Source organism: Pelobates fuscus, chromosome 2 (assembly GCF_036172605.1).
Source record: "Pelobates fuscus isolate aPelFus1 chromosome 2, aPelFus1.pri, whole genome shotgun sequence".
NCBI lineage: Eukaryota > Metazoa > Chordata > Amphibia > Anura > Pelobatidae > Pelobates > Pelobates fuscus.
In genome coordinates, this window is record NC_086318.1 from 125878402 (window position 1) to 125886063 (window position 7662).

Consider the following 7662-nt stretch of genomic DNA (forward strand, 5'->3'; position numbering starts at 1 on the left):
GACAATATTGTGAGCAGTGGGTCTGTCATATAACGCCTCAATCCTGCCCCTGATGTGCGTCCCCAGCCCATGTGCTTTAAGGTACGGAACAAGTACTCCCAAAAGACCCTGTCAAAGGCCTTCTCTGCGTCCGTGGGCAGTAGGAGAAGGCCTCCTCCCTCCACCCGCTGTCCGTGTATGAGGGTCAATGCCCTGATTGTGTTGTCCCTTGCCTCCTGTCCAGTCACAAAACCCACTTGGTCTGGGTGTGCCAATTCAGGGATATAGGTTTGCAAGCACGGGGCTAAAATCTTTGTCATCAATTTGACATTGCAATTGATGAGCGAGATGGGCCTGTAGTTCCTGCAGTATTTCCTGTCCTTACCTCCCCTTGGTAAGATTGTGATGTGAGCTGTCAGTGTTTGTTGGGGTGGGAAAGTATGGATTTCACACAGTGTGTGTAGGTGGATACGCCACAGATAAGTGGCATGTAGGAATCAGCAATGGGGAGCGGTGTCATCCGTGACCTGTGGTCCGCGGGTCTCGCTCACCTATCTAGGGTCGCTATCTCCTGTAGGGGAATGGAAGAAGGCCCAGGTCTTCCGGGTGGAGCCAGTCCTCCAGGTCCCCGACAGCATCTGGTCCGAGGCAAGCGCGTCCGCTAATCTTCGCAATTAACCTTGGTCAGTTGGGGTCGTGTGTTTCCTCTGAGTGGCTCTACGTGTTAGAGTAGTGTCGTGTTCAGAATCCTCGCCTATGAGGTGTGTGGCCCACGGGCCCCGTTGTGTGCAGCATGTGTCAATTGTGGATCCTTGCGATAAAATCATACATTTGCATCATAACAAATAACATTAGAGCGTTAAACTAAAACATGATACTTTAAAGAGAAACATTGTCAGAGCCTTAAAGGCTCCGTGCCCCTATACCCTTGTAGGTATAGCACTCGTAACCGTGTTCGAGTTGAGATTAAGGTTAGGATTAAGATATCCCCTGTGGACCATTCTGTGTGTACTGGGCACCTTCTTGCATGGTCCCTACTGCCTTGATCGGGGATAAGGTCCGTGCGGGGCTGGTGTGGCCGACTGGCCCTAGTCTATGTGGTGTGTCTAAGTTTCAGGGGCCATATCCAGGTGAGTGGGCCCTGTGGGTGCTCTCTGCTCCGCAGCGTTGTGAGTAGCTGATATGCTGCCCCGCCCCTGCGTCTGGTGCACACACACAGACAAACGCACATACAGAAACACAATGTATTCCTTACACACACACACACACACACTGCATCACTTACATACACACTGCATCACTTACACACACAAACACACAATGCATCGATTACACCTACAAAAACAGAATCACACAATTCTAACAGATGCACCCAGAAAAACACAATGCATGCCTTTCACACAAACACACACTGCTTTCTATGCCTTACACACGAATGCTGCATCCACTAAACACACATACACTACCTCCCCTACGCAAACTGGAAACTGGAATGTCTATACACAACATTCCATAAGCACAGCCCTTTCATCTTCTGCAACAACACACAACACATCCTCTACACACATACACTCCACTCCCTGTGAGTGAACTCATAGGTGTGCCTTATGGACAGATCCCAGACCTTGAGCTATGTAAGGGGTACATTTCTGATGGCAGCCCTGATTGGGACTGACTTTATAGAATTTTATGTTTTATATCTGATCTAGGAGTTTTAATATTGTGTTTTGTAATTGTTGTTGTTTGTATTGTGTTGTTACTGCAGGTTGTTTTTCACACCATAATGATTGTCACGAACGCACCCTACTCCAAGAGTGTGCGTGACATAGTTGTGGTGGTGAAAGGGTTAAAGTTCCCCATTTGTCTGCACTAAACCGGAAATAATGATAAAATCCCACTTAACACCACCCACACGTAAACATAATAATATAAATATTACTATTTTATCACTCCTTCCACCAAGACAATTTATAAATGGGGTGCCTTGGTCGCCCAGGTAACTTAATACTAAATACCCACCAAATACAAATTAGCACAATACCTATGCAATTGCAAAACACTCAATAATTAGTCTCTTCGGGTAACAGGATTCTTAACCAGAAAAGGGCAGAACTTAATAACAGATAAAAACAAAAGGGATAAAATAACAGAAGTCCTTGATGACAGCATTGGATAAATGTGCTTTGACATGGTATCCATGGACAGTATTTCTGTCTCAGAGGGCCGCACAGTCGGGACCAAGAAGGAATGAGGGGAGGAGAAGGGGCGCCCCCATGGAGCTTCCTTAGATGCATGCAGTGGTCCTGCATCATAGGTCCGCTCACGCTACTACCCTTCCTCCCCCCACACACCTTCCTTCCCCCCTTTTTTTTATTTCTCTTCTCTTCTTCTCCATCTCTCCTGTTTCTTTCCTTTTCCCTCTTACCAATGCACACACAACCGGCAAATATACCATCCAACGAGTGTTGCCAACACCAGAACCGTCAACCTACACAAACAAAAACAGCTACCCCACAACGTACCATATCACTCACGACAGCAAACAGAGACACCCACAGGTAACCGGTAACAGGACGCCGACGAATGATAGAACTAACACACGCATAGCCACATAGCCGAGAAACGGCAAAACCCATGCCCGAGCAGACGAACTTGACCGTCACACATACCCAGTGCACAGCATACTCAAGAAAGTGAAATGGGGACCTTATGTGACAGCCCCTACTCAACATGCCCACCTTGGAATACAATCAACTACTACAAAAGACGACTAAGAAAACAAATATAGAAACCTGTAGTGTCAAGCTTAACATAAGTCGCAATAGGCACGCAACAGGTCCCTTAAGATACCCACATCAACCCGGCATAGTTCCCTGCGCTAGCAAACCCAACCACTTGCAGACCTGTAGCACGCCCTGACGAAACGCCACAATATAACACAGTGACGCATAGAACCCTCTGCCCAGAGCCAAAGGCTATGGAAGCAACAAGACTGCGGCCGACATTGCTATCAAGGGCATTAGGCCCCAACAACCACCCTATTTTCAATATAGTGTCTTTTCTTTAGCCAACAAGCAGCCCACATACTCCACTGACTCTGATGTTTTGGATGGCACACTCGGACAGCTCAAGCACATGTCCCAAGACACTGCTATGCATAACGTTCTATGTTCCCAAGTTAACTTGTAATCAATAAGTATCAATAAGTTGTTAATGTTGCATTGTTACTAAATGATTGTATCGTGGTTACAGCCACACAAATCTTTGAAAAAAGGGCTCACTTAAACCTCTATGTTTATAACTTGCATAGCCATTGTTTCCATATCTTATAAATGTGAGAAAACAAAATAAAGAATGTCAAAAAAAAAAAATAACAGAAGTCCTAATCACTTACTCAGGTTTTCAAAGTAAAACTGCCCAGGGGGTCTCAGGCTAGAAAGATGATGACTTACTCAAATTTAGAGTTTGGCCCCAAGCAAGTACAATACACACTTCAGTATCATTCGATATATACCCTGTGGATTACCAAGCCTCGCCCAGAGGTGGAGATAAGGCGTACCTATAGTCAGGGCCGTCTTTAACATTGATTGGACCCTGGGCATGCATTTGCTTGGGCCCCCTGGATCCTGCCCTCCTGCCCCCCCCCCGCCGCCCTTTGCCCCCCCCCCCGCCACCCCCCCTTTCCTGCCCCCCCCGCCTCCCCCCCTCCCCCGGAATGTATTTGTGTGCAATGTTAGATGGGATGTATGCATTTCCACACGCATATACACACAAACACTGACACAAACACAGTGAGATACACACACCCACAGTGAGATACACACCCCCCCACACACACACACAGTGAGACACACACACACAGTGAGATACACACACACACACACACACACAGTCAGACACACACACACACAGTCAGACACACACAGTCAGATATACACATACAGTCAGATACACATACACACACAGTCAGATACACACACACAGTGAGATACACAAACACTGAGATACATACACACACAGTGAGACACACACACACACATAGTTAGATATACACACACACACAGATATACAGTCAGACACACACATTTAGACACACACATACAGTCAAATATACACACATACAGTCAAATATACACACACACACAGTCAGATATACAAACATACAGTCAGATACACACACACACACACACAATCACACACACACAGTCAGATATACACACACAGTCAGATATACACATACAGTCAGATACACATACAGTCAGATACACACAGAGTCAGATACACACACACACACACACACAGAGTCAGATACACACACACACACAGAGTCAGATACACACACACACACAGTCATATATATATATATATACACACACACACACACACACACAGTCAGATACACATACACACATACAGTCAGATACACATACACACACACACACACACACACAGTCAGATACACACACACACACATACATACAGTCAGATACACACACACATATCAATTTACATAGTTTAGCCACCCTCCTTACCTTTACAGAAGTGTGGCTTCCCTGGAGTCCAGTGGGAGCTGGATGGCTGAGATTGATGGGAGTCTTCTTCTTCTTGGTCTGTACCTTCTCTCTTGGTCACCTTCTCTCCCTGTATGCCTCCTCCTCCCCAGCGGCACTCAGTTAATTGGGAGGAAGTGACCTCACAACACTTCCTCCCAGCAGGCAGGAAGACAGAGGCCCGGTCTGGAGCTCTCTTAAAGGGCCGGGGGCCCTTGATTACCTCACCTGCAGCAGCCCACTATTTCTTAGTATCCCGTGGGCTGTTCAGACCTGGCTGCGGGCAGGGGGCCCACAGGGCAGCTGCTTTGGGCCCCCCAGAAGCAACAGGGCCCGGGGCAGCTGCCCAGTTTGCCCCTTGTTAAAGACGGCCCTGCCTATAGTAATTATAAATGACCATCCCCTTGTGTTCCAGACCAACATCAATCCAAATGGAAACATTTGGTTCTATCTCCTCTTATGTACTTGCCACATAAATAATTACAGGGAGTGCAGAATTATTAGGCAAGTTGTATTTTTGAGGATTAATTTTATTATTGAACAACAACCATGTTCTCAATGAACCCAAAAAAACTCATTAATATCAAAGCTGAATATTTTTGGAAGTAGTTTTTAGTTTGTTTTTAGTTTTAGCTATTTTAGGGGGATATCTGTGTGTGCAGGTGACTATTACTGTGCATAATTATTAGGCAACTTAACAAAAAACAAATATATACCCATTTCAATTATTTATTTTTACCAGTGAAACAAATATAACATCTCAACATTCACAAATATACATTTCTGACATTCAAAAACAAAACAAAGGGGGCGTGGTTTGCAGCCAAGCGAGCTGGACGTGTCCGGGTAGAGCTCTGCTGCGACCGCGGTGCCAATAGCTAATATTAGCGGAGACGGAACTCAAAAACTACTAAACTGGTTGGGGGAACCAAGATGGACAAAAGAGCCCCACGAAAACAGACGAAAAAGGTAACGGAGTCGGTTTCTGTACCTGATATGTTCGCGGCCTCTCGCGCCGTGCGGTTGAGCACGCAAGATGGCGGACGAGAAGGCCCGGACACACCCCGTTCGCCTTCGAGCCCAGCGAGCGGAGGGGCTGTGGGGTCTCCGGAATCCGACATCAGCCAGATCTTGACTAAACTGGCTGAAGTTCGCAGTTATTTGGCCACGGAGATTGTCCGCACCACGACCGAAGTTAAGGCCGAGATTCAGGCTTTGGGGGTAAGGACGGCGGCCCTCGAGCAGCGGGTGGAGTCCACAGTCGTTGCCCACAATACAGCCGCAGCCCAGATTAATCATTTAACCTCCCAACTGTCATTTGCACACTCTGCAATAGATGATCTGGGGAATCGATTGAGGTGCAATAATGTCCGCCTCCGGGGGTTGCCGGAACAGGCAGGGGAAGGAGCCCTACATGAGGTGGTCTTGGGTATTTTCAAGCCACTTCTCCCCGGTATCCCGGATCATCTCTGGCATATTGAACGGGCGCATAGAGCGCTCCGTGCTAAAAGGGCGGATGACCGGCGCCCCAGAGATGTAATCATTAAGTTCCTGTCATTTCAAACGAAAGAGGCCTTGATGCGGTATGGCAGAGACCACCCGATTACTCATAATGGGGCAGACCTTGCTCTCTACCAGGACTTGACCCCTCAGACCCTGCAGAGACGGCGGGAATGGCGCCCTATTACCGAACTGTTGCAGCATCACTCTGTTAAGTATGCTTGGGGGCATCCCTTTAGGTTGCTGGCCTTTAAAGATGGGCGTACGAAAGTTTTGTTTCCAGACGGAGATCCAGCGAGGTTCTTGAGTGAGTTGGGGATCCGAACCCCCGACGACTTCGTGATCCCGATGGTGCAGGCGGAGGTCCTGAATGCTCTTCCCCGCGAATGGTATTCGGCAGAGGACTGAGGTGATTTGCTGCCCCAGTCTCCATTACCAGGCGGCTAGCTGATGTCCCGGATGGTAAGGCCTTGCGGGTGGGATGCCTTGTTTGGGAGGGGGATGTTGGGCCCTACATTGGGTTTTTTTTTCCCCCTTTTTATTGGGGGCACCGGCATCCGGGATCTTAGATGAGGCCTTCTTGGGCCCATCGATTCGGGAGGGTTTGCTTGGGGGCGGGGGAGGCGGTGGTGACTGCCCCGGCCGGTAATCCGGAGTTGGAAGATCTATCTCTCCGCTTAGCTATATTGAGGTACATGATATGTATACCTTCGCACATCCTCTGCCCTCTTTTTCCGGTCCCCCTGCAAGCTGCATAGGTACCTATATCTATGTACCCCTAAAGGTAGCCCTATAATCAGATGGCATTTCTCGCAATTACCATGTGGGGAACCGGAATGGAACAAAGGACAATATAGATCACGTACTATATGATTAATAAATAGTTATCTGTATAAATGATGTTGATTGTTATGCATACCCAATGAAGCGTGAATAGGTTTTCTATAGTTGACACGTTTGGCCTCCTCCTGATTATATACGCTGCCAGAGGCCGGGGGGAGGAGATGCTGTCCCTCTACCTTCCCCCGGTTGCCTGGATCGGCGCCTCTTTGGGCTGGGTCGTGATTTCGGGCCCCACCCAGAGGCGACCTAACTGTAACCCCCCCTGCCGTTTTTAAGCAGCTCTTATACTTCCCACTGATTACAAGTTGCTGTCCTGTCTCCATATTGATTGTACTTGGCACCCTCGGGGTGCTCATCTTGATTGGTCTATGTTCATGCCGATCTGGGGTCCATTTGGTGCGTGGAGGGGCGTCAACATATACCCCGTATTGTCCTGGCAACAGGTAAGACCAGGCAAAAGTTCTTTTCACTGTTACTCTCTTCAATCTTTCTTCTCTCACCCTACTCTGTTTCCCCTGATTCAGTCCTCCCCTTACCCCGTCACCCTACTTATACCCTATTGGGAGGGGTCGTCGCTGTGCCCGTTACGCAGCTATTATGTCGACCCTCAGCGGGCTTGACGGAAAGAATTAGCTTGCCCTCTGACTCACCGATATGCCGCTAAAGATACTATCTTTAAATGTTAAAGGACTTAACGCTCCAAGTAAAAGACGCCTTATGTTTAGGGAACTCAAGCGCCTTAATCCCGACATAGCGTTCCTGCAGGAGACGCAAATACCAAAGGCCGCGA